Genomic DNA, 27,943 nt, shown 5'->3' with positions numbered 1-27,943 from the left:
AGTGGGCGTAGTGGGGCTACGTGGAGCAGCGCATAGTGTGGTAAAATCTACGCACACTTGCGCGCTCCGCGTAGCCCCACTACGCGCCGCCCGCCCTAATTTAAAAATAATTTAAAGAAGGTTAAAAAAAGTAAATAAACCTCCTTACCTTCAGCGCAGCATCCCGGGGCTCCCTCTTCTTGCTGACGGTAACTTCTTCACGCAAATGCGCATACGCGGACGCCCGCGCATGCGCATTTCTCGCAAGAAATGCGCATGCGCGGGCATCTGCGCATGCGCATTTGCGTGAAGAAGTTACGGTCAGCAAGAAGAGGGAGCCCCGGGACGCCGCGCTGAAAGTAAGGTGGTTTATTTACCTTTAACCTTCTTTAAATTATTTTAAAATTAGGGCGGGCGGGAGGCGGGTGGCAGGCAGCTCTGCTTCGCTACTGTGTGTGCGTAGCGCTGCCTGCTACGCCTACTTTGTAAACGGTGAAGCAGGCAGCGCTACGTGCACTCCTTGGGCGAAGCGAAGCACGACGTCCAGGGTTAGTGTGTGTACCATTTTGTGGGTACGTGTCATTTGTTTGTGTGGTAGGTGTCTGACTTACCGCCTGCGCCGTCGGCGTCGGTTCCTGATCCAGTCATAGATGTAGAGTACGGGTATGACCTGCGCGATGGGATTCATGATGTGTTCGTCTCGTACACGCTGCTTATTGCTCCTTGTCGTACCCGCTGCAAGCTGGTCCGTCTCGTAGCCGTGGATTAAGTTCTGGTGCAAATCATAGCTGATATGCTTGATTTCCGGATGCTGTGACGTGCCGTACGTGGTGACCCGTCCGGCGCATAGGAAGTACGCATCGTACTTGTCAGGGCGGAAACTGCTGTCGATACTGCTTCCGGGCCACTCGGTTCGGAGTTACTGCTCGGATGGAGAATGAAGCTTGAATCACAGCCTACGTGTCGGTCGTATTTTTGGCAGTTATGCGCATCGTACTTCATCTACAGGACGGACCGGCTACGGGTATGTGTCGGTCGCACGGTAAGGCTACGAACAGCTCTTGGAGAGCTGTCCGACCCAGATCCGAATCGACCCCTAAATGTTGTTATCAATGTGTGTGGGTTTGCAGGTTTCTGGTTTCGATACACTATGGAGGTCAGGACACGTTTTTTTTCAAAATGGAAAATGTATCTAGTTTCATTGAAAATAATAACTTTTTTATATCCCTTTTATTTTTCGGTTTTGTTGGAACATTTTTTTTCTTCTATTTTTCAGGTTTTTGATGGTTTTATTATTGAGAGGATTGCGTTGCTTGAGCCTTTTTTCTACAGCTGTATTTTAAAAAAATTTTGCTTGTTTCTTTTTTTTTATATTATGTCATATATTTTGATATACGTCTTTATTTAGTAAATTACATAGTTATAATTATTAATTTAAAAAAGAGTAGAAATGTGTTGTTTGATGGTTTTGTAATTTTTTTTATAGTGCATAGTGTTTAGTATTTTCTTATTTGTAAAGTATAGATTTGGCTATTGTATTGAGATATTCTAATCCTTTGGTGTTTGGATAGAGTCTATTTTTGTACTGTAGGTGTTCGTACATTGTTTTTGTTTGTTTACTAAGTTTAGGACCTATTTTAGTAAGGGATTGCTCTAGCCTTAATTCTTGTTTTTTTTGTTCCTTTTTTATGGCTTCTATTAGTTTGTGGAGATTTGGTTGTATTTTTCCTATTGTGGCTTGGAAGGCATTATGCCATCCTTCCACTGTGTTATTTGTTTTAGCTTTTTGTGCTAGGGTGCTTTCATAGAGATTTCACCAGGACATGTGGAATTTGGTTTGTCTGCGGTGCCCTGATCTGTGTAGTCTTCCTACCCTGGTGTCTTCAAAGTAGCCAAGCAAGGGTGTTAGTTTGGCTACGTTGGCTTCGTAAAATGGACTTTCGGTCAGTATATTATAGTGGTTTGCTACTTCTGTTGTTGGTACATAGGCCAGGGCTATTCGTTTTTAATTTGGTAAGCAAAGTTGCTGTTTGTTGTATATTCTATCCTTAGTGTCGATTTTTAGAGATGTCTCCATATATTTTGGTTGAAATGATAATAGCATCCTTGTATTGCTGAATGTGGATATATTTTTTAATTGCCTGGATCATTGCTTGCTCAAAATCTATTATTATTTTTTGTGGGAAGTAGTTTTCTGTTTGTTGTTTAATTATTGTTAGTAGTTCTATATAGGTTGTATTTTGTTTGTTGGGGAGTAGGGCTTATATGAAAGGGATGTTAGTTTCTTGATATTCGCCATGGATAGTATAAAGTTGATAAAATGGTTTAGGGCAGACTTCAAATATCCCATCCATCATCCATGTTTCACATTGTTTTAATTTTTGAATGTGGGTGTTGGTAGCAAAGATGATAATTCTTTTTTCATGACTATTGTCATAAAGAATGCATTTTTCATCTTTGTGTTTTACTGTGTATTCTGGTAGAATTTTTATTTCTGAGAAAGTTTTGGGGGGTGGTGGTGTTTAAGCAGTTGATCTTTTAGTTCTGGTTATGAGAAGTTTTAGGGTTGGGGTGGAAGGTAATTGCCTTGTTACATGTTAATTATTACTTAGTGAAAATAAACATTTAGATATACTTATTACATTTTAAATTATACTTACACATATCTTGCTTTTCTTTTTGGATGCTTTTTCAAAGTTTGTGGGTTATTCACTGGTTTCTTTTTTTCTGTTTTGTTGAAAAAAAATGTTTTATTGAAGGGTTACATTTGGTTTGTTAGTTTCGTTTAGTTAGTCCCTATTTTTATTTAGTGATTTTTTTAATAACAAATGCTTACCATTTTTGTTGATGTAATTTATTTCTTTGATGTTGTTTTTGTATTGTAGCCTGTAGGATGAAGTAAAATAAAAGTATTTGTTAGTTATATTTTGCTTTTTCAGAATTTATTTTAGGTCTAATAAGTTAAGTCTATAAATTAGTTAAGATTTATACTTTGTTTTATATATTTCTATATTTCATTAATGTTGATTTTTTTCTTTCTTTTGGGAGGATTTTTTTTTTAAATTTCTATTTAGAGTTTAGATCAAGTTTAGTATATGAAATATAAAGAAAAGAAATTAATAGTTTAGGTTAGTATGTTTATATGCTTAATTATTTTTTAGCTAATGTTATTTATTTATTTTAATAGTTTTGTCTCAATTACTTACCGGTAATTGCATTACTCTGAGTCCTACTACCTCACTTCCATTACTTACGCATTGAGGCATCCCTGCCTCACCAGACACCCATACCACGTGATTTATCACGCAGGGATTATAAGTAGCCCCCACCCCCCTCAAACCTCCTGTAATACCACATAGACTGAAACCATACCAAAAGGTTGGCCTGGACTACCAGGGCGGGAGGGAGGGATGTAAGTAATGGAAACGAGGGAGTAGGACTCAGAGTAATGCAATTATTGGTAAGTAATTGAGACATTGCCTCCTCGTCCCTCCCTCGCTTCCATTCCTTATGCATTGAGATGTACAAAGCCAAACAGGACAACCAAAGAAGGTATGCAAAAACAGGCTTATCAAACAACACAGACAACAAGGAAAACCACTATACAGGAACCATAGCGGAAAGAACATTGTACCCAAAATGTAAATGTAAATGTAGTTGAGCTTATATAGCGCACAGCTACCCTCAGTGGGTTTCCCGGCGCTTGCTTAGGGAACCCGTCCTGGTATTCCCCTGTGAGATAGCAGGGTATCCACAAGGTGAAAGTCAGGCATCCCACCGCGAGGGGCCGTTGTGGAGATTAAGCAAGCTATTGCCCAGAGTCGCAGAGTGTGAACCCGTGAGTCGAGGAGGCACCGGTGCGAGAATTATCGAGTCCGTGGAATTTTTAGCCCAAGACCCGCCGAGGAATTGAACCCTGGTCCAGGACCGATCTCAGCTTCCGGGTCTGCCGCCTCTAACCCCTGAGCCACACTTCTCCACAAACATCAGCACGGACAAGCTCCCGGCCAATCCAGTTGAAGAAGACAGCAGCACCGCAAACGGCCAGCGCGTGGTACACGCATCTCAACAGGTGAGACAAGAAGAAAACAGGAGGTTTGAGGGGGGTGGGGGCTAATGTTTTTACCTTTAATGAAAACTTTTCTGTTTAGTTGTATATGTAGATATATTTCATTGTGGTGACTGCCTGGTAAAGTTTCGTCCTTCTGCAGTGTTTGTCCATTTCACAGTAATGTTTGTGTTAATTAATTGATTGCTTTTATAGTGTTTATTTAATTAGTTAGAGTTTTCTATTGTTTTTTTTGTGGTTGTAGTTAAAATATATTGGTTGAGATAGCGTTGTTTGAATTTTTTTGAAATTATAATTTAATTTGTTTCATTTTAATTGTATTTATTTGATATGTCTTTTTATTTTCTATACTAATATAATTAAAATATTTGTGTTAATACATGTTATATATTAAATTTAAAAATCATATATATGTTTGTTTATGTTTGATTATGGTGATTTTTTTAACATTGTATTTGTGTATTTATTTGAATTTGATTTTTTACGTTTATTAGTATGTATTTTAGTTTTCGTAAAAAGATTTTCGTGTCTGTTTTAATGTTTGAAATATGTTTTTTTTATAGTGTTGAAATTTTTTTTATGTTTAAGTGTTATTTTTTCATTTAGTTTATATTTATTTTATCGATGTTTGTGTTGTCGTTCTTATGTATATTGATATTTTTGTTGCATTATATGTTATTTTGAAATTTTTGTGTACTCTTTTTTTGTAGTCGATAATTAATTTTGACAATATTTTTTTTATATTTGTGTTATAATTTTGTGTATTGGGAGTCGATAGTTTTGTGTGCGATATTAGGGAATCCATATTGTAGGAGTCGATGTTGTGTCAGTGATCTCCACTGCTTTCTGCTTTCCCAAGGGAACAAAACAAATATTGTGGCTTGATCAATCAGGGTGAAATACGTGAAAAGTCAAGAACCACTTGAAACCTGTCACGAAGCTGGACCACTGCAATCCACAATCTCTGTCTGCAAAATAATGGAATAATAGGACAGTTCCAGGGGTCCAAGACCAGTGGACATCAAGAAAGACATGTCAGTTCCAGCATGGGTTCGCGGACTGACAGCTCTCCATTGACCAGGTTCAGGAACAGGAACCTGAGAGTTCTGCACCTTGGGAAGGGAAGTTGCCTAAAACCCACTGACTGTTAGAGAGGGAAGATGGAGGTATCCCTGCTTGAAGGAAACACAGCCTAGAAAAGAAGAGCCCAGAGGACCGGTGCAGGCAGAACTGATCATTTGCCTGATATAGCCAGGGTAAGGATTTGCACTGCCAGACCTTGTAGTGAGTCCTTGGGACCCTAATCCCCATGCAGTGTTGCCTTGATCAAGACAACGTGAACCCTAACTCTCTGCTTGCATGGGGGCATGTCATCCATCACCTGATCAGAACATGGAGAGCTACTAGAGATGACTGGAGACTACAAAAGAGAGATTCCAAGAACCACATGTGACACTGTGGCACTAAGTAAAAGTTCCAAATGTGGTTGGCAGTTTCATCCCAAGGAACAGAAGCGCCTGTCACAGCTTGGTGCTGAATAGTAGCATTCTGTAGTTGTACTACATACCCTTGACAAGGGAACCACTGCAACCCAGAATGGACTCTTCATTTGTTTGTGCGGCAGAAATGAGCTTTGGGCTCTAGGAAGATCCTAAAGGAAGACTTCCCTTCTCCCGACAGGTGTGAGTGCCTACCTGTGGCAGCGCTGGCCCTCCTGTTAGCGACTGGAGGCATGTGCTGGGCACAACTGCATTGTTGGACAACATTAATAGAACTTTTGGACCTGGCTCAGAGTCACATGACCTCTCCCATGGACTGTGGATGACTGTGCACATAGGTAGGAGCAGATATCCCAGACTTGGCATCAGTGGGAAATGGAAGAATCCCACATCACAAGCTTCAAAAAGCTACAGTGTGCACTCAGAGTGTGTGGATCCTATTTTTTTTTATTACATATCTTTATTCAGTTTTGCAGCACAAAAAGAAACAGTAACAAAAATAGCACCAAGTGTCACCCCAATTGCAGGAAACATACACGTGGAGTAGTAACAAATGTAGTCATATGTTTGCTCCCTGCCTAGGTTACAATATTGTCTCATCAATTTTGTTTCTCCAGAAATGAGAATCGCCCTTGCCTACATATATGATACTTGAAGAGCGACCGAATTTTTGCAAAAGGGCCCACCAGCCGGAAAAAGTATTCTGAGTATGCAATCCTCCACCCGATGTCCATCCTCGCCCAATACAGGCAGCCAGGATCCTGTAGCCTGTAGCCCACCTCCCAGGGGGGTGCCCAAGGGTAGATGGTGATTAGTGTATGCTGGTGTGCACCTTACTAGCATGCACCCTGTTTCTGGTATGATAGTGTCCCGGTGGTGTAATTGCATTAACAACTGGTTCTTGGAGTGATGCGGCTGCCCACCCACCGTCTGTAAGGATCCATGTCAAGTGAAGCATCAGTAGCGGTCTCTGTAAAGCGTACCAAGCTTCTGTTACCCTCGTAAATGTAAGCGAGGGCTTCCTAGGTATTGCTGTGGCTGCCTGCGCCCTATTTGGGTTGCGTCAGGGGCCGGCTCATTCAGCACCTACCCTCTGCCAGCGGCTGCCTGTAGACCATTCTCTGATCCTGCTGAATAGGTCATTGTACCCCACAGCTCCGTACCTCTCATTACCCTTCACAGACGCAGGTTACCCTTCCAATCTCTGGAACCCCCGTCTTCACCGTGCACATCCTCCCACACAGCTAGGTCCTGAAGAAACGCCACTGACCCTCCCGGGCTAATTAGGCGTGAAATATGTCGACCTTTTTATAAGTCACACTAGCACCTTGTGCTCAATAGTGACTCCTTGACCTACCGGTCTTTTTAATTTGACAGGGGCCCCATAACATTAAAGTAGCGCTTTTTGGACACCCCTAGGCATTTTTATTCACACACTTTGCACGCACGCAATCACCTACCTTTTGGATCCATCACCATTTTTTAAGCCCACACACTCGCACTCACTCATCGGCTTTTCTCTTTAAAAGACCTCCGATAAAGAGACCCTTCGGGGGACCGTCGGGCATTGCAGCGCCGGCCCAACGAGGAGCAACAACAAGCCCAATGATGAAGCAAGACATCCTTCGGGGTGTGTGAGGGCCAACAAGAGGCTACATTGAGTCCTCCACTTCGGGATTGGATCCTTGACATTGGGGATAGTTCTCTCTGCCTCTTTTCACCTCCCCTCTACCTCCCCTCCCCCTCTACACTCTTTCTCTCTCCTTCGCTTTTTTGTTGAGCAGGTGATCATTATTTTTGTTTCACCGCCAACATGGAACAATGTCCTCATTGATTTAACTGTCTCTTCACATCCGCCATGAAGTTGGGGTAAGTGGTGATAATACTGCCTTATAATTGCCAGGGACCTTTTGTCCAAAACAAATGTAGAATCAAATCTCTGTCCCTATAGATAAACAGCCTCACTATGACTGGTCTCGCCTGGGCCCCTGGCACTGGCGGTCGCATGGCCTTTCCACGGAGAAGAACTTGGGCTGCTCACCAGCCAACACAGTGGTCATTAGCCAGTTTTCGAGGAAGAGTTCCATGCTCCGGGTAGACCAGAAAGCAGATATTGTTGCGCCTCAACCTACTCTTCGTGACTTCTGCTTTCTGCTGAAGTAAGGTTACCATGGCACTCATGTCCTTCAGTTGGATTTGGAGTTCTTGCAATGTGGGACACATCATGGTTATTGCTGATTCAGTGTCGTGCACTCAGTCCGCCAGCTTCTGGTGATCTGCGCACAACAGGTTCACATCCAAGGGTGCATCATCTATTTTGGCCTCAAGTGCCCAGGATGGCCTGCAAAATCCTATCAAATTGGACAGAGTGCTTGTCAAGGGTCCTCTCGAGATGGCTCAGGGGGCCCCCCTCAGCAGTGCGATGAGACCATCTGTGGAGTTCCCATTGTGCGGAGGAGGGTTTTTGACAACTTTCAGCTTCACCATCATGTCCTCCGTGAAGTGGCAAATGTCAGGAGACAGTGGGACAGAGCTTCTGGGACGTCTCAACCCTTCCTGGGGCACCTGGCGCCCGGGAGAGTCTCACATTGCAGCCAACATCCTCAGTTCACAGTGCAGTGCGTAAATCCAAGGAGGCCCCACCACGCAGCGCCACCTGGCACACAGACGAGCAGTAACCTCATTGGAATCTGCCATGCCACAGCGCCCTGGGGCCCCAGCTTGTCTACAGAAAATCAGAACTACGGGGGAGTATCTATCCCCCAGTTGTCATTCCTTCAACAGCTCATGCTGGCTGAAGGGGGCCCCAACCTCCGCAGTGAGTACCTTTCATTTTGGGGCACTGTGCACCCCCCACTGGATGCAGCTCCCGCTGCAACTCTTTGGGGTCAGAAGCAGATCTCTGGCCCGTGTGTTGTGCTATTAGCACGTAGGGAGGCAGGAACCTCACTGGACTCTGCTGGGCCGCAGTGCCCTGGGGTCTCAGCCTATCCACAGCTAATCAATTCTGCAGGGGGAGAGCATCAATCTCCCAGTTGTCGCTCCTCTGACACCTTATACTGTCCGGGAAGGAGACAGGCCTATGCTGCAGGTACCCTTCAATCTGGGACACCAAAGCAGTCCCACTATGGGCAGTTCCCCCCTCACCTCACAGGGATCAGGGGCAGATCTCCAGGGCCGCACCCAGTGTGATCTATCCTGTGCAGTCCGTGCAGGACCTACTACACTGCAGCGGCTTCACCCCTGCCTCTCACATCATGCCACTCTCTGATTCAAAGCGATACCAAAGGGGATGATGGACGGAGCATTTGAGCAAATTAAAAACGCTCACCCCAGTCAACTGATCTGAGCATCCTGGGACCGGTTTCGGGTTCATAACCCTCATCAGCCAGGCTCTCTTGAATCCAGTGGCAAAGTGAGCAAGGGACCCACGTCTGGGCATACCCTGCCAACTTAGGGCGAACAAAGCCATACCAAAGGGGATGATGGACGGAGCGTTTGAGCAAATCAAACACTCACCCCCAGTCAACTGATCTGGGTTTAATCCATCATCATTCTTTAGCTCACTCCACCACCCCAGTTCAGACACGGGCATATGCAAATCAGTCTGACCCAGTGCCTCATGGGAACAGTCCAGCCCGAACTGCCATGCCATGTCTTCCCTGGACTGGAAACAAGCATCCTGGGACCACCATTGCAGGAGTCCCCAGCGGCATCTCTCTCTTCACAGGTGCGCTCCACTCCACCTGTACAGCGGCCTCCTTCAGGGTTATCTCAGTGGCTGAGGCACACATCGTGACCTCCAGTTCCTCTGTGCTCCCGTCAGCTGTCCCAAAAAGGTCTGAAAGAGCCCACACCACACTTTGGGGGTGACCTGGAAGGTTGTCTGCTTCCTGGCAAGGATGGCCAGGCTGATTCATCCAAGATGTGACAGGATTATTGGCAGACCCAGGTTGGAGCTCAGGAATTGCACCTGCTGTGGTCGCCATCTTCCCAAACCCCACGTGAACCCTAATAATTAAGCCTGGGCAGTGAACTCCACTCCACTCATGGAGTTTGCGAAGTTTTCTGCACTCTGCGTTACGCGGAGCTTGCGGACTTCCGAAATACTCCGCTTCGCGGAGCAGAGTTCTTTTACTTGCTCACGCTGAAATTGGTGTGCGCGAGCGAGGAAAATCCACCTCCCAGCGAGATTTTTCCTCATTCGCGCTCGTCAACGTCAAGTTGGCACATGCGAGCGAGGGTAATCAAACTCCCTGCCAGATTTCTCAACTTGGTTGGTCGGATTTCTCAATGCAAGTGGCCGCGTATTCTCGCGACCGCTCATATTGAGAGACCGCCCGTTCACATTGAGAAAGCTGCTGCTCGAGTAGAAAATCTTGTGCCCACTTGCGCTGTGTATGGTGTCATTCACGATAATTTTGCAGCGTGGACAAACACCTGGCACTGAAAATTGCAGTGAACTGCATTCTTCTAATGCACCCCACCACTTGCGGAGCTCTGCGTAGCGCGGCAGACTCTGTGAACTCCGCCCAGGCTTTACAGGTATCTGGGTAACTATCTCCCCAGCATAGAAATAACCATACTTTGGCATAATCATTCTTGTCATAGCTTCCACCATTATGAGTAAGGGAAAAAGTTTATCCCGACCTCTGCATGCCCCCTCTTTATGTAAATCGCACTAAATTTACCACACTTTCTATTAAAGGATTCAGGAGCAGCTTAAAGCTGCAATTGTCTGTCCTTACTTTCCCCAGATAATGATGTTGATTTTACCCTCCGCATTTCGTAGGTAGTATTTAGTTGTATGATATGATTAAGATAGTTCTTACTTCTCAAGTCAAAGCAAACGTTGTACAAATATTTATTGTTAATTTCATTGACTGGACCTTCTGCCTGGCTACCCTCAGGGCTTAGTGAAAAAGTTTTTTTTGTTTTGGTTGTCAATTTTTGGGTCAAAAACTAAGGGACACCCCAGGGCACACGAGCTCTCAATTTGAGCCCATAAACCCCAGACTTCCCTTAGGCTCCCAAAAATGTGTCCACCAGCATACTTGGCTTCCAGGCTTCAAAATGTATTCAATAGATGAATGGAGCTAAGCAACATAATATGCTTCCCTAAAACTGAAACTTTCCGCTCAGCGTGTTCCTTCCAAAATTTGAAATCAATTTGACATTGCGTATGAGACCATACCTCTGTGATTATATTGCATAATATCTTGGATGTATTTGGTAAATACTTCGCGGGCGATTGAAAAGAAATATCAAAAAGAAAGCATGGATGCCGTCAAAGTGACAAGTGTTTACCATGAGATAATAAACAGTTTTATATACAGAGTGAAAACACTCGAACACTACATTGCAAAATAGATTTCAATTAGGAAACAAAACAAACAGATTGAGGACAACACAAAGGTGACCTAATGGAAAGCCACATTACCAGTGTGGGTTGGTACCAACAATAAGGGGTCCATTTTGTGCTCCAATTTGCCTATTACAGGGTTTTGCCCAGGGATGTTATCCATTTCTAATTACACTGCTGATAGAACATTAGGATTGCACTGTGGCAAATCCTAAAATGGAAATTTGCCTAATAAGATCAAAGTGTGGTATGTAATTGGGAATAACACTATCGCTACAGGCCTTCACCGTCTCCCCCATCACCCTCATTTGGCTTTAACCCACTTAACAGTTATCCCTTATCGGAATTACTAATCTTTCTGGTGCAGTCTTAATACCAGTGGCGGCCATTTAGAAGACAGCAGGGACACTTGAGTGGCCTCTTTCAAAGAAGTCTTGCGTTATCACTGATGTTCCTGCCCTGGAAGTGCTTACGTCTTTAGCAAGCTGCTTAGGTCTAAGAACACGCCTCAGGAGTTCTGGAGCCTATGCAGTATTTTTGTACGTTCACTGCAAATTTAATGTTGTCATTTCATTTTGATTTTATATGTTTTTACAAAAGTTATGTCATAATCACATGGGGCTCTTACATTTGTAATTACATTTTTACTCTGAATAAAATAACCCTCCACCACACACCGCTATGCCCTCTGTTGTCTTGCGACCACTGTACTGCCAACACATCATTCTATCTCCACCTAGTAAACTCACATCTGTTGCACCACCTGACATTGTGTTTGAAACCATAACTAGTTCCTTTCTCCGTCTGCTGCTTCCATTCTTCAAAAAACACAGGGCTCCAAGGCCACTTCTATTGCTCGCAATCCTACTCTTCGCTCCTCACTATCTCTCACTACTCTGCCTCCTCCCCACCATTTTGTTGAACAAGTAATTTCTTCACCACACACATCATTTAACCCCTGAATAAACACAAGACAGACACTTGTAATCAAGAATCACATCTTAGACTTCCTCCCTTCATCGTTCTGTTTATGGAATGCCCTTTCCATCAACAAGAAGACATCATATAGTGCACTACATTCCGGCTCTGATCTCTTCCCATCACACCACATTGCCATCGCTTAGACTTCGATCAATCCAAAGGACGTCTGCCAATCTGCAGCTCTTCATACTGATTTCTCAAAAAGACACTTACAATCACTCCTACCCTTCCTTCCCTCATCCTTTGAATAGAACTTTATTAATATCATCACCCCACTCAATTTCCATATTGTGGCTCCATCAAATCCACCTTTTCTGCTCAGTTTGCCTTTTTTTGGATCCTATTTTAGCTGAAGTTAGAACTATGTACACTTTGAAAAACAGGAGTGAAGTGCATTCTCCCCTGCCCCCCCTTTTATATTCCACCATATCGCTGTGCGGGCGAGAGGGGGACAGAGTATCTCCTCTGCACCTCTCCATCTAGAGTGTCTGCCCATAACTACTGATCAGTAGGCCACTTTGCCCGACACAAACGTCCGGCTCGACAGTCCATCAGCCCCCAATGTGTCAAACAAGGGGGATTTGGGGGGCAGCCGAACGTAGTGAGGTCTGCCCCCTGGGCAATTTTGGGAGGGGTTTGGGCTGGCCGGATAGGCCATTTTGTGGTTTGGGGCTTTTCTGGGGCATAGCCCAAGTAGCCCAATGCTCATATAATCCTATGAGGGGATCTGCCAGCCACCATTTTGGGTTTTGGTGACATGGTGGCTGGCAGCAGGGTAGCTAGTGATAGTTTTCTTGGCTGTTTCAATTAGCTGTTTTCTTGGCTGGTTAATTAGCTGTGTTTAGCGAGTTAGACATAGTTATGGATTATAAGGCCTTGGAGGCGGTGCACCTGCTGAGCAAGGCAGGCCACCTTGATTTATTGATCCCTTCAGCTGCGCCGTGTTCGCACTTTCCTAGGTGCGCTTCTGCGGGGGTGGCAGCCGCTGTCGTGGCCTGCACGTCCCCTTAGTGGGTGAGAGGAAAAGCGGTGAGTCTTAGGGGCCGCTCTTATGCCCATAGAGTGGCCCTGTTGTCCCCAGACGCGCCGTGCGCCTTCCAAGGCTCTGGTGAGAGTGCGCGAGGGTGGGGCCCATGGGCGGAGGAGCACGTCTGTCGCTCGCTCCACTAGGGCCTCGAATGAGGTCTTGCCTTCTCGGGCCTGGGGCTGAATGAGGCCGAGGTCCCAGTAGCGTTAGTAAAGGAAGGGCGGGAGGCGTGGGGGAAGTAGGGATGGGTAAGTGAGGGATGTGGAGGGATAGAAGCCTTTCGGGGGGCAGGGTGAGGGGGGTGCCCAAAAACAAGAGTCCAGAGACTCTCTGGGACCCGGGGATGTGGCAAGCCAGGGCGGTTTTGCTGTTTGGGAGGAGGAGAGGGTATCCCCAGGTGGGCTAGGCAGGGTGAGGGCTTGAGGGAATTAGAAGGGGAACTTGGGTTTGGGGAGTGGAGCAGGGAGGAAGATAGAGGGAGTTTGGGCAAGGCCAGGGCTGAAATGGATTTTGGGGAGGAGGAGGAGGGGATCCCTGGCGATTTGGAGCTGGTTGGGGGTAGCAATACCTGTGAAGGGCTAGATATTTTCACCTCATGTAATGAGGAGGTGAGGGGCCTTAGCAGATTGGGTCAAGTAGATGTTTATCTAGCACAGGGAGGGTCAGCGGGTTTGGAGGACAAGGGTTTCAATTTGAAAAGAGGGGGTGAAGGGCACGAGGGAGGGGGCAGCAGAAAGCTGTCAAGAAACATGTTGACCTATTGATCCCCCTAGCACATTCACTCACATAGCTTAAGGTGAGAAATGTGCGGATTATCTTTGGTTTTAATCAGGATGGTGACCATGCTTTATTAAAATTGTTTAGTGGATCACCTACGCCTGTTTTAATGCACCCATTTTCACCTCATTTGCACCTACACTCACTATTATAATTAACTCCCTCCCCCCACACACACCTCACTCATCGGCGTTGGAAATAAAGATCTCCGTTAGGAAGGCCCCATTGGGTGCCTGATCGGGCATTGCACCTGCCGGCCCGATAAGGAGCAAAGACCCGGTGATGAAGCAAGACACCCGCTTGTTGGCTGTGTGAGGGTCTTCTTTTCAAATAAGGAGTAATCTTGACTCCTGTCTCTCATATCATATTTCTCCACATCACCCTGGTACCCTTTAGTGACTCTAACACACCTTGCGTTTACTTTAGGAACTGCATACCTCTTGTTTTCACCATAACTCCATGCCTCCGGGAGCACTGACTGCACCCTCCTGTACACCACTGAGTCCTTTGCCTGCTTTCTCCTGCTGGTTTTCCGTCCCGCAGACCACTGAGGTCCGACGGGTGTTGGGGCCATCGAGACCACTCAGGGCCTACATGTGCTGGCCTGCGCCGGGATCCCCCAATGGTAACGGGTACGCCGCGCGAGGCTCCACCCTCCCTTCTCCTCTGCGCCAGTAAGCCACACCCGTTACAACAAACAAATGATGGACGGAATGCTGACAATGCAGACATTCTCCCCCAGTCAAGAGATCTGGGTTAAATCCATCGTTCTTTTGCCCACTACACCACCCCAGTTTAGACATGGCCATATGCAAATCAGTCTTGACCCTGTGCCTCATGGGAACAGTCCAGCCCGAACTGCCAAGCCATGTCTTCCCTGGACCGGAATCAAGCATCCTAGGACCGGTTTCTGGCTATCAGCCGTCATCAGCCAGGATAGCTTGACTCCAGTGGCGTAGTGAGCACGGGTCCCACGTCTGGGAATACCCATCCCACTTAGGGCGAAAAGCGTTACAACAAACAAATGATGGACGGAATGCTGACAATGCAGACATTCTCCCCCAGTCAAGAGATCTGGGTTAAATCCATCGTTCTTTTGCCCACTACACCACCCCAGTTTAGACATGGCCATATGCAAATCAGTCTTGACCCTGTGCCTCATGGGAACAGTCCAGCCCGAACTGCCAAGCCATGTCTTCCCTGGACCGGAATCAAGCATCCTAGGACCGGTTTCTGGCTATCAGCCGTCATCAGCCAGGATAGCTTGACTCCAGTGGCGTAGTGAGCACGGGTCCCACGTCTGGGAATAGCCATCCCACTTAGGGCGAAAAGCGTTACAACAAACAAATGATGGACGGAATGCTGACAATGCAGACATTCTCCCCCAGTCAAGAGATCTGGGTTAAATCCATCGTTCTTTTGCCCACTACACCACCCCAGTTTAGACATGGCCATATGCAAATCAGTCTTGACCCTGTGCCTCATGGGAACAGTCCAGCCCGAACTGCCAAGCCATGTCTTCCCTGGACCGGAATCAAGCATCCTAGGACCGGTTTCTGGCTATCAGCCGTCATCAGCCAGGATAGCTTGACTCCAGTGGCGTAGTGAGCACGGGTCCCACGTCTGGGAATACCCATCCCACTTAGGGCGAAAAGCGTTACAACAAACAAATGATGGACGGAATGCTGACAATGCAGACATTCTCCCCCAGTCAAGAGATCTGGGTTAAATCCATCGTTCTTTTGCCCACTACACCACCCCAGTTTAGACATGGCCATATGCAAATCAGTCTTGACCCTGTGCCTCATGGGAACAGTCCAGCCCGAACTGCCAAGCCATGTCTTCCCTGGACCGGAATCAAGCATCCTAGGACCGGTTTCTGGCTATCAGCCGTCATCAGCCAGGATAGCTTGACTCCAGTGGCGTAGTGAGCACGGGTCCCACGTCTGGGAATACCCATCCCACTTAGGGCGAAAAGCGTTACAACAAACAAATGATGGACGGAATGCTGACAATGCAGACATTCTCCCCCAGTCAAGAGATCTGGGTTAAATCCATCGTTCTTTTGCCCACTACACCACCCCAGTTTAGACATGGCCATATGCAAATCAGTCTTGACCCTGTGCCTCATGGGAACAGTCCAGCCCGAACTGCCAAGCCATGTCTTCCCTGGACCGGAATCAAGCATCCTAGGACCAGTTTCTGGCTATCAGCCGTCATCAGCCAGGATAGCTTGACTCCAGTGGCGTAGTGAGCACGGGTCCCACGTCTGGGAATACCCATCCCACTTAGGGCGAAAAGCGTTACAACAAACAAATGATGGACGGAATGCTGACAATGCAGACATTCTCCCCCAGTCAAGAGATCTGGGTTAAATCCATCGTTCTTTTGCCCACTACACCACCCCAGTTTAGACATGGCCATATGCAAATCAGTCTTGACCCTGTGCCTCATGGGAACAGTCTAGCCCGAACTGCCAAGCCATGTCTTCCCTGGACCGGAATCAAGCATCCTAGGACCGGTTTCTGGCTATCAGCCGTCATCAGCCAGGATAGCTTGACTCCAGTGGCGTAGTGAGCACGGGTCCCACGTCTGGGAATACCCATCCCACTTAGGGCGAAAAGCGTTACAACAAACAAATGATGGACGGAATGCTGACAATGCAGACATTCTCCCCCAGTCAAGAGATCTGGGTTAAATCCATTGTTCTTTTGCCCACTACACCACCCCAGTTTAGACATGGCCATATGCAAATCAGTCTTGACCCTGTGCCTCATGGGAACAGTCCAGCCCGAACTGCCAAGCCATGTCTTCCCTGGACCGGAATCAAGCATCCTAGGACCGGTTTCTGGCTATCAGCCGTCATCAGCCAGGATAGCTTGACTTCAGTGGCGTAGTGAGCACGGGTCCCACGTCTGGGAATACCCATCCCACTTAGGGCGAAAAGCGTTACAACAAACAAATGATGGACGGAATGCTGACAATGCAGACATTCTCCCCCAGTCAAGAGATCTGGGTTAAATCCATCGTTCTTTTGCCCACTACACCACCCCAGTTTAGACATGGCCATATGCAAATCAGTCTTGACCCTGTGCCTCATGGGAACAGTCCAGCCCGAACTGCCAAGCCATGTCTTCCCTGGACCGGAATCAAGCATCCTAGGACCGGTTTCTGGCTATCAGCCGTCATCAGCCAGGATAGCTTGACTCCAGTGGCGTAGTGAGCACGGGTCCCACGTCTGGGAATACCCATCCCACTTAGGGCGAAAAGCGTTACAACAAACAAATGATGGACGGAATGCTGACAATGCAGACATTCTCCCCCAGTCAAGAGATCTGGGTTAAATCCATTGTTCTTTTGCCCACTACACCACCCCAGTTTAGACATGGCCATATGCAAATCAGTCTTGACCCTGTGCCTCATGGGAACAGTCCAGCCCGAACTGCCAAGCCATGTCTTCCCTGGACCGGAATCAAGCATCCTAGGACCGGTTTCTGGCTATCAGCCGTTATCAGCCAGGATAGCTTGACTCCAGTGGCGTAGTGAGCACGGGTCCCACGTCTGGGAATACCCATCCCACTTAGGGCGAAAAGCGTTACAACAAACAAATGATGGACGGAATGCTGACAATGCAGACATTCTCCCCCAGTCAAGAGATCTGGGTTAAATCCATCGTTCTTTTGCCCACTACACCACCCCAGTTTAGACATGGCCATATGCAAATCAGTCTTGACCCTGTGCCTCATGGGAACAGTCCAGCCCGAACTGCCAAGCCATGTCTTCCCTGGACCGGAATCAAGCATCCTAGGACCGGTTTCTGGCTATCAGCCGTCATCAGCCAGGATAGCTTGACTCCAGTGGCGTAGTGAGCACGGGTCCCACGTCTGGGAATACCCATCCCACTTAGGGCGAAAAGCGTTACAACAAACAAATGATGGACGGAATGCTGACAATGCAGACATTCTCCCCCAGTCAAGAGATCTGGGTTAAATCCATCGTTCTTTTGCCCACTACACCACCCCAGTTTAGACATGGCCATATGCAAATCAGTCTTGACCCTGTGCCTCATGGGAACAGTCCAGCCCGAACTGCCAAGCCATGTCTTCCCTGGACCGGAATCAAGCATCCTAGGACCGGTTTCTGGCTATCAGCCGTCATCAGCCAGGATAGCTTGACTCCAGTGGCGTAGTGAGCACGGGTCCCACGTCTGGGAATACCCATCCCACTTAGGGCGAAAAGCGTTACAACAAACAAATGATGGACGGAATGCTGACAATGTAGACATTCTCCCCCAGTCAAGAGATCTGGGTTAAATCCATCGTTCTTTTGCCCACTACACCACCCCAGTTTAGACATGGCCATATGCAAATCAGTCTTGACCCTGTGCCTCATGGGAACAGTCCAGCCCGAACTGCCAAGCCATGTCTTCCCTGGACCGGAATCAAGAATCCTAGGACCGGTTTCTGGCTATCAGCCGTCATCAGCCAGGATAGCTTGACTCCAGTGGCGTAGTGAGCACGGGTCCCACGTTTGGGAATACCCATCCCACTTAGGGCGAAAAGCGTTACAACAAACAAATGATGGACGGAATGCTGACAATGCAGACATTCTCCCCCAGTCAAGAGATCTGGGTTAAATCCATCGTTCTTTTGCCCACTACACCACCCCAGTTTAGACATGGCCATATGCAAATCAGTCTTGACCCTGTGCCTCATGGGAACAGTCCAGCCCGAACTGCCAAGCCATGTCTTCCCTGGACCGGAATCAAGCATCCTAGGACCGGTTTCTGGCTATCAGCCGTCATCAGCCAGGATAGCTTGACTCCAGTGGCGTAGTGAGCACGGGTCCCACGTCTGGGAATACCCATCCCACTTAGGGCGAAAAGCGTTACAACAAACAAATGATGGACGGAATGCTGACAATGCAGACATTCTCCCCCAGTCAAGAGATCTGGGTTAAATCCATCGTTCTTTTGCCCACTACACCACCCCAGTTTAGACATGGCCATATGCAAATCAGTCTTGACCCTGTACCTCATGGGAACAGTCCAGCCCGAACTGCCAAGCCATGTCTTCCCTGGACCGGAATCAAGCATCCTAGGACCGGTTTCTGGCTATCAGCCGTCATCAGCCAGGATAGCTTGACTCCAGTGGCGTAGTGAGCACGGGTCCCACGTCTGGGAATACCCATCCCACTTAGGGCGAAAAGCGTTACAACAAACAAATGATGGACGGAATGCTGACAATGCAGACATTCTCCCCCAGTCAAGAGATCTGGGTTAAATCCATCGTTCTTTTGCCCACTACACCACCCCAGTTTAGACATGGCCATATGCAAATCAGTCTTGACCCTGTGCCTCATGGGAACAGTCCAGCCCGAACTGCCAAGCCATGTCTTCCCTGGACCGGAATCAAGCATCCTAGGACCGGTTTCTGGCTATCAGCCGTCATCAGCCAGGATAGCTTGACTCCAGTGGCGTAGTGAGCACGGGTCCCACGTCTGGGAATACCCATCCCACTTAGGGCGAAAAGCGTTACAACAAACAAATGATGGACGGAATGCTGACAATGCAGACATTCTCCCCCAGTCAAGAGATCTGGGTTAAATCCATCGTTCTTTTGCCCACTACACCACCCCAGTTTAGACATGGCCATATGCAAATCAGTCTTGACCCTGTGCCTCATGGGAACAGTCCAGCCCGAACTGCCAAGCCATGTCTTCCCTGGACCGGAATCAAGCATCCTAGGACCGGTTTCTGGCTATCAGCCGTCATCAGCCAGGATAGCTTGACTCCAGTGGCGTAGTGAGCACGGGTCCCACGTCTGGGAATACCCATCCCACTTAGGGCGAAAAGCGTTACAACAAACAAATGATGGACGGAATGCTGACAATGCAGACATTCTCCCCCAGTCAAGAGATCTGGGTTAAATCCATCGTTCTTTTGCCCACTACACCACCCCAGTTTAGACATGGCCATATGCAAATCAGTCTTGACCCTGTGCCTCATGGGAACAGTCCAGCCCGAACTGCCAAGCCATGTCTTCCCTGGACCGGAATCAAGCATCCTAGGACCGGTTAAATGTAATAATGTCCATAAGCTTGAATTACATTAGCGAGGCTGAGTGCATCAGTTATACCTTATACCTTACACGCCTACCACCACAAGGTCCTTGCTTGAGTGCGTGTTTTGATGAGTTTATTATTTACGATAGACTTCAAATTCGCCTACGAATCGGCGTGTTACGTTTTACTGCCTCCCTTGAACATTGTCCTTCAACAACGCCGTATTTACGTGTTTGATACGGTTCTCCTTCCAACAGCTGCTATTCACTGCATTTCCCTATACGTTGCCCTTCTGAGGCGGGTCGTATGTGTGCTATGTTTGCGGCCAAGTGATTGGTTCCCGTTATCGAACACCACTTGTCGCACCAATTTGTGAGCGACTCAATTTCTTCTTAGGTCCTTCTGTGTTAAGTCTTTGCTACACAGGTCTCGGGCCCTTCTAAAGACTCAGCTGCGTGTCGCTTCCCAGGGTACACCATTACACCTTAGGGGCCAATCATCTCTGGCTTTGCGACCGCATACAGGTTTTTGTGTTCATTTTGACTGTCTTGTGTCTCCTTTGCTTTCTTTACTGCAGGACACTAAAAGTTAGTGCTCTCTCACCCCGGCCTTGAATACAGCACAGCCTAGGAGGGTGAGTTCTATAAATTACTCATGACCAATTAACCCAGTTTTACTTGTACTGGTCTCAGAGTTGAGTGATTATTTCTGTGCTGCCCTTAGCCCTTAACATGTCCTTCAAACATCGCTCACAATCCATGCATGTCACGGTTGTTTATTTCTTGACACCACCATTTGTCTGGAATTAACCTGATATCTCGGTTTGAGTTGTTTTATTATGCTTTTACTTGTTATTTTTCTTTTTCCGCAGGTGTGCTCTTTTATCTACGGTACCACACATTTTTAGGGTGCTGTATGCGTGTCCACCAGTGTTACCTCTTAGAGGCTGTAGGCACCACCAAAAAGGTGTAGGTAGCCGTATTATTTTCCCGGTCCTGAAGAATTGCCATTTAATATACTTCAAGGCAAGAGACATGTTGACCTATTGATCCCCCTAGCACATTCACTCACAGAGCTTAAGGTCAGAAATGTGCGGATTATCTTTGGTTTTAATCAGGATGGTGACCATGCTTTATTAAAATTGTTTAGTGGATCACCTACGCCTGTTTTAATGCACCCATTTTCACCTCATTTGCACCTACACTCACTATTATAATTAACTCCCTCCCCCAACACACACCTCACTCATTGGCGTTGGAAATAAAGATCTCCGTTAGGAAGGCCCCATTGGGTGCCTGATCGGGCATTGCACCTGCCGGCCCGATAAGGAGCAAAGACCCGGTGATGAAGCAAGACACCCGCTTGTTGGCTGTGTGAGGTTCTTCTTTTCAAATAAGGAGTAATCTTGACTCCTGTCTCTCACATCATATTTCTCCACATCACCCTGGTACCCTTTAGTGACTCTAGCACACCTTGCGTTTACTTTAGGAACTGCATACCTCTTGTTTTCACTTTGATGGGCATGTATGCTGGACCTGTGATAATAATACGACTGCTTGTTATTATTTAAAAGCCCTCCTTTCCCTCTATTTGTTTGAGAGCATGGAGTTATGGGCCCATGAGGGGCCACCATGTGGGGTCACGCAAAGGCGTGGAGTTAGATTTGGATGAGGAGAGCCTTGAGGAAGGGGAGCTGAGAGATGATTTAGAAGGGGTGGGGGGACCAGAGTAATGTCTCTCAGAGTGTTTTTCAGGTATCCAGGATGGAGTCAGAACCTACAGCAAGGCCAACCAAGTCGGGATCGACCACGGGGCCACTGGCAAGGCGGACTGCAGCAACACAGGCACCCTCCTTAGAGGAAGGTAAAATATATGGAAAGAGGGAGGGACCATTAATGGTCTTCGTGGGGACGGGAGGGGAGGGTGTTTTGGGGGGAAGAGGGTAGGTTGTGCTAGGGCAAGCATGTTTTAGACATGGGATAGGTACCGAGGAAGAAGGTAAAAAGGATCCGGCCAAGCCAGTGATTAGCAAAGGCACAGAGAAATCTGAGCTAAGGGAAGAAACTAGCAGAGATAATAAAGATAAGTTTGAAAGTAAAGAGTTGAAGATTAAGAGACTCCCTTATATGGGAGTGACTAAGCCATTGGGGGCATATTTGATGTTGGCGAATAAAGAACGCATATGGAAAGGTGAATATGTTTATATGTTGAAATTATTGCACAGGGAAGTGCGCACAAAAGAAGGGTCTAAAGAAGAGGATTACGAGCTGGCTAAGCGGCCAAGAAAACCATAGAAAACTGGACAGTGGCTTTCTTGATTTATGCTAGTGTTTACTGTGAGAAATTCCCGGAACGCTGTGTAGCGATATTCAAGTATATGGATGTCATTCGCAAAGCGCAGATCACGGGGGGGTGTTATGCGTGGGCACACTACGATGAGGAATTCTGGGCCTGTATGGCCAGGGATACCGAGGCAAAATGGGGGGAACTTGACACGGATTGATGGCATTACATGATGGGAGCTTCCAGAGGGGGTAAGACTATTTTTATTGGCCCTTTTGGGGAGGGGTGGGTAAAACCAGAAGGGGACAGACAGGGGCAGGAGGGTCCTGCTGGGATTTCAATAAAGGGCTGTGCATGCGTGAATTTAGCAGATTTCACCATGAGTGCTCAAAATACGGGGGTAAACATCTCTTCGTCAACTATTTTGGGGCGAGGGGGGCTTCAGCAAGGGGGGGGCAGCAGTTGCAGCAGGGGGGCAACACAGGGGAACAGCAGCAGCATTTTTCGGGGTCAAGGGGAGCTAAGTGTTTTCAGGGGACTGGGCTAAAAGGCTCATACGCCAGTTAAGGCAGACAAATTGGAGGCAGCCTTACAGAGTTATGACGACCTGAGGGCTGCAGAAGTACTAAGGGAAGGATTCAAAGTGGGTTTTTGTTTGGGTTATGCAGGACCAAGACACAGGCGTTTGTCTGAAAATTTGAAGTCAGCAAAAGAACATTCACAGGTTGTACAAGAGAAATTAGACAAAGAGGTGAGGGAAGGGAGAATGGCGGGCCCTTTCACAGATTGGCCTCTGGACAACTTGATTGTATCACCAATTGGGGTGGTGCCCAAGAAAGAACCTGGACAATTCAGGCTTATTCAGCATTTATCATGGCCAGAAGGGTGCTCGGTGAATTATTTTATCGATGAAAAGGAAGCTACTGTTTCCTATTCGTCAGTTGACGTGGCCATGTCACTGGTAGTGATGGCAGTCGCAATGGCGGAAATGGCAAAATGCGACATAAATTCGGCTTTCCATTTACTTCCAGTCCATCCAGATGATTGGGATCTTCTGGGTATCCATTTCAATTGTAAATGGTAGGTGGACAAGGCATTACCTATGGGCTGTTCTATGTCATGCGCAATGTTTGAGTGTTTTAGCACCTTTCTGCAGTGGTTGTTTTCAAAAAGGATGGGGCATATGTTAGTGACCCATTACTAGGATGATTTTTTCTTTGTTAGAACCTCCGGCTCCATGGAGTGCCAGGTGGCCCTGGAAAACTTCAAAGAGCTGACGGAGGAGTTGGGAGTGCCATTGGCACACGAAAAGAGTGCCAGCACGGCACTGTCTTTTCTTGGAACTGAGATTGACTCCAGAAAAATGCAAGCCGAGAAAAGGGATAAAATGCTGGAATTGCTGAATGCCATGCTGGCACTGGAAAAAGTAATGGTCAAAGGGATACAGGCCTTACTAGGGCATCTCAATTTTGCTTGTAGGGTAGTGAGTGTAGGGAGAACCTTTTGCAGGAGGCTAGGAAGGGCATTAGCAGGGAACAGATTGATTAATCATCATTTGTTTCTCTCTGCAGGCTAAAAGAAGATTTGAGAATGTGGCGAGTTTTTCTGCAAACTTTCAATGGCATTCCACTGGCACGGGAGGGGAATCTCATTGGGATGTGCAGATATTTTCAGATGCAGCAGGCACCATTACATTTCTGGAGTTCTTCCCTTTAGTTGTGGCAGTGACATTATGGGGTAGTCAGCTCGCACATAGGAAGGTGACTTTTAGAGTTGATAATATGGCAGTTGTAGAGATTGTGAACCGTCAGTCAGCAAGGGACGAACAAGTGTTAAAGTTGCTGAGGGCTTTTGTCCTAGGTTGTTTGTGTCATGATATAGCGTTTAGAGCGATGCACGTCCCAGGTGTGGACAATGACATAGCAGATGCTTTGTCTCATTCGCAATGGGGGAGATTCCGTGGGTTGGCCAAGGACGCTGACAGGATCCTGACGCCCATGCCGCAGCAGTTGTAGTTCGTAGGCAACACAGGATGCTACAACTGATGGTAGGATCACTGGCTAAGTCTATTAGGATAGCCTATAACCTAGCATGGAAGGAGTTTTGCTGTCAGGCGCCGAGCAGCACTCGAATAAGTTACAGCGAGGGGACGATGTGATTCAGTTTATCCTGGATATGATTGAAAAAGGCTTATCCAGGGTGTCAATTGCAGGGAAATGAGCATGAATTGCATCCATGGGTAAATTACTCTGGGGTTACACACCTTCAGCGGATGAATTGGGCGCAAGGATGCTAGAAGGGTGGGCCAGGGAGCGTGGCCACCTGAATCCAGTCAGGAGACCCTTGCCATGGCAGTTGCTGAGCAGAGTAATACAGATTTTGCCAAGGATTTGCACGGACGCTTTCGAGTCATGCCTGTTTTCCACATTGATGGTGTGGATGTTTTTTGGTTCATTTAGAGTATCTGAGTTGTTAGGGGAAAGAAGGGGTGGGGAGTTCGGGTGGGAAGATGTGGTCTCACGCAATGCAGGGATAAATATATATGGTTTAAAAAGTTGAAAACGGATCAGAAGAGCAAGGGAAAATGGGTGTCGTTGCAGGCTCCATTGCCTAAGTTTACTTGCCCTTATAGATGGGGGCTTCACTGGCAAGCAGCAGCCAAGGAAACTAGGAAGTCAGTTTTTGTGCATGCGAATTGGAAAAGAGTTACAGCCTTCCAACTGCTGGCGGTGCTGAGTAAGGCACTAAAGGAATAGGGCATAGACAGTGCAGGTTTTGGGACACACTCTTTCCTGATTGGGGCAGCATCTGAAGAAAGCAATAGAGGGTGGGGACAGGGTGATATCATGCACTTGGGGTGGTGGTCCTCGGATTGTTATAAGCGATACTTGCGCAGCAGGGATGAGAAATTTAGTGCGGTTGTTAACAATGCATAAGTTCACGCAGTGTTTCTCGTTTCAGGTTCGGTGGCTGGCCCTCTTTCGTTGGAAAGGTCAATCTGGGTTGTGGGACACTCCTTCGTGAAGTGGGCTCACGTACAAGCACGAGAAAGTAATTTCGGACAGAATCTTGTTCTTATAGATAAACTGTTTAAAGTGTTATGGAAAGGAAAAGGAGCATGTTGTGGAAGGAGCTGATTCCGTGCCTTAACGGTCTGCTAGTTGGGGGTCAGTGTCTGGACATTTTGGTCATACATTTGGGTGAAAATGATTTGTGTAGAGAGAAGGACATAGTTCTGATGAGAAGCATGAAGAGGAACTTAGCACTTATTAAACAACAGTGGTCAGGATTTTTTGTGGTATGAACTGAGTTTGTGCCCCGCCGGGTCTGGCGGGAGGCAGTTAATCCAGGAGCAGTGGACAGAGCCAGGAGGAAGCTTAATACGGAGATGTCTCATTTTTGCAGGGAATTGAGTTTTGGTGGAATGGTACACAGGGACATTCGTTTTAATTTAGTGGAACTTTTTAGAGAAGACGGGGTTCACTTGTCAATGCTGGGGATGGATCTTTATTTGTTGGCAATTAAGGAGGTGTTAGCCAGGACGTTAAATGTTCAGAGCCACCCTAGAAAGGAAGAGGCCTACAGGAAAGGGGGGCAGAAAAAAGGGGTCTAGGCAGTAGTGCCATAACCCCCTTTTTCCTGGGTGGCAGGGTTTTTAAAAGTTAGCCTGGGTTGGCACAGGTTTTTGGTCAAGTATTGGAAGATTGTGAGCAGGGGCAGAAAAAGGGTAGGCAGGTAGTCTAAGTTTCAAGGTAGACGTTTGTTAGTTACAGTTGCAGGAAGGCAGGTAGGGAACGGGTTGTCATTGGGAGAAAAAGTTTCAACTGCAATACTGTGTAATGTCGTTGTTATGTTAATTCCAGGGTGGGGTAACTTTTGAGGGGATTGTAGGGTGGGGGGGAATCAGGGGTCAGCTATTCGATGTATAGTGAGGCTTTAGTTGTGTAAGGCAATTGCCAGTTGGTTATTTTGTAATATGCACCTGTTTCAATTAAGCGGCCTTTTTTACACACAAAATGGGTCTTGGTTTGGCTTGCCCCCCTCCACGAACGTAGTGAGGTCTGCCCCCGGGCAGTTTTGGGAGGGGTTTGGGCTGGCCGGATCGGCCAGTTTGTGGTTTGGGGCTTTTTTGGGGCGTAGCCCGATTATAGCCCAAGTAGCCCAATGCTTATATAATCCTATGAAGGGATTTGCCAGCCACCAGTTTAGGTTTTGGTGACCTGGTGGCTGGCAGCAGGGTAGCTAGTAATAGTTTTCTTGGCCCTGCCCTCCCATCCCTCTTTTTAGGAATTTTAGCTGGTTGGAGTCTTTGGGGTTTGTTCTTTGGTTTAGGCCAGGTTTGTGGAGACAGGTGACAGGAGACAGATAAGGGATCTTATGCATGTTGTCGCTTGGAACAGGTGCTTGTGGGGTTTTGAAAAGTTGGCCCAATTTGGCACCGGTTTTTGGTTAAGTATTGGAAGTTTGTGAGCAGGGGCAGGAAAAGGGTAGGCAGATAGTCTAAGTTTCAGGATAGACGTTTGTTAGTTACAGTTGCAGGAAGGCAGGTAGGGAACAGGTTGTCATTGGGGGAAAAAGTTTTAACTGCAGTACTGTGTAATGTTGTTGTTATGTAAATGTCAGGGTGGGGGAACTTTTGAGGGGATCGTAGGGGCGGGGGAATCAGGGGTCAGCTATTCGATGCATAGCGAGGCTTTAGTTTTGTAAGGCAGTTGCCAGTTGGTTATTTTGTAATATGCACCTGTTTCAATAAAGCAGCCTTTTTCACACACAAAATGGCTCTCGGTTTGGCTTGCCCCCTCCCTCCCAACGCACAGTGGGACCTACTGTCTCCAGGCAGTTCCATAAAGCAGCCCGTCAGAGCGCCACGGTCCTCAGTGATCCTCTAATATCCCCCCATACAATTGTCTTGGAGCAGGCAAGGAAACTGAGGCTGCCTGCGGCTCACGCAGTGGGCCACCTCAAAAGGGCAGCCACCTTAGTGCCACATTAGGCACACCTCCACCCCTCCATTTGAGGGGATGCCGGGGAGGAGCCCCCCAGCCCAGGGCGCCGGCGCATCACTTCCAGTGTGCAAAGGGTAGGGGCATACCTGCCCCCGCCTATCTGGTGCCCTCTTTGGCTTGGGACACTCAATCTGATTACGATCGGCGTTAAACGGTAGAAATCAGGGGTGCAGAGGCCGAGCCGCGGTTTGCGTGAATCGCGTGTTAGGAGGTGAGCGTAGGGTAAGTTACAGGGTATGGGTGCACAAAGCCCGTGCCCTGGACCCCGTGATATCCACATATTATCAATTTCTAAAATGATTAGATGCATGCGTGATCACTCAAATTCGCTCTCTTTTGTTTTACCATCTGTGTATATGGTAATTTACCCCTTGGGGAGGCTTCGCGCGGGCCGCGCATCAGGCGGGGTATAGCGTAGCCGAGTGTAATAAACATGAATGGTTGTCCATTCGTTGTTGGTAACTTCAAGTATATTTATTGAATATTGAAGTTACAGGTGTTAAAGTATATAAATAGCGAGCCCCACCAGGAGCAGCCTGTATGCTGCTCAGCCCATAGACCAACTGACTCAAACCATTCCAACATTCTAACTTCAACATTCTAACACCACACACATCCTGGCTGAGCAGCATACTACAACATCTCCCTTCTTTACAATGAGAAGGGAGAAACTCTAAAAAGGTATAACAAAAGTCACGGTAAAAGAATTAAGCGAAAACATGGCAAGATATGAAAATTGAAAGAAAACGCCAAGAGAAAATAGTGAGTGGGAAGGAACAATAAGGATCACAGGAGGCACAAAAGACGACTAAACCACCCATCTCCCTTTCTCCCATGAAAACAAACGATACACACCCACAACAAAAACAATAAGTGACTCAGGTACAAAGATCATGA

The sequence above is a fragment of the Triturus cristatus genome, chromosome 10 (genome assembly GCF_964204655.1).
Source record: "Triturus cristatus chromosome 10, aTriCri1.1, whole genome shotgun sequence".
Taxonomy (NCBI): Eukaryota; Metazoa; Chordata; class Amphibia; order Caudata; family Salamandridae; genus Triturus; species Triturus cristatus.
The sequence above is the reverse complement of the archived record's forward strand: the minus strand, read 5'-3'. Positions refer to the sequence as shown.